We start from the raw sequence: 834 nt of genomic DNA, 5'->3' as shown, positions 1-834 counted from the left end.
CATGGCCGTGGAGGGTGGAAAGGACGTGGCCGTGGCCACTGTAACACATTTGGCCGTGGGAATCACTATGGCAGAGGCCCTGGGTATCAACCCAATTTGATCCATGGTTAAGGCAGTGGCCGTGGTATATCCTTTAAACCACAAAGCTCGACCAAATCAATGTGCCATAGATGTGGAATGGGGAACCATTGGGCTAAGATATGAAGGACTCCCAAAGAAAGTCTGAAAGGGAAGAATCCTGAAACTCACTTGGTCTATAAAGATGATGAAAATAATTTCGAACATGATCAAGATGATCTTATGGAATATGAGACTTATTATTGCCTAAAAGAATCAAGTTGATAATCTGATTTCGACATCAAACTTGTGTGATTGCTTTGCTTGTATGCTTTCTCTGATTTTTTATCTCCTTGAATTTATTTTTATTACATTGTCTGCTTAGATTAAATGAATGAATAGTTTTTCTATATGAGTACACTGAAAAACGCCAATATAAGTACTAAAGCAGGTATCGCCAGTCTGAAAGAAGACTATGGCTAGGCTAATATATTATTGCCTAAGGGTATGCATCTACAAGTCAGTGATGCCTTATATTCACCCAACTCTAAGAGCAGCAGCCTATTGAGTTTTAAAGATATAAGAATGAATGGTTTCCATATTGAAACAATGGGTGAAGGAAACAAAGAGTTCCTTCAAATATATATGTATAAAATCACCCAAGGCCATTATAAGTCCTATATACATGCATTCTCTACTGACCTAGACTATGCATAGATCAGTATGATAGAGGCTAAAAGCCTGCGAAAATATACACTTTATGGCACGACCGGATTG

The sequence above is a fragment of the Brassica oleracea genome, chromosome C2 (assembly GCF_000695525.1).
Source record: "Brassica oleracea var. oleracea cultivar TO1000 chromosome C2, BOL, whole genome shotgun sequence".
In the NCBI taxonomy this organism is placed as follows: Eukaryota; Viridiplantae; Streptophyta; class Magnoliopsida; order Brassicales; family Brassicaceae; genus Brassica; species Brassica oleracea.
Note: the sequence above shows the minus strand (reverse complement) of the source record.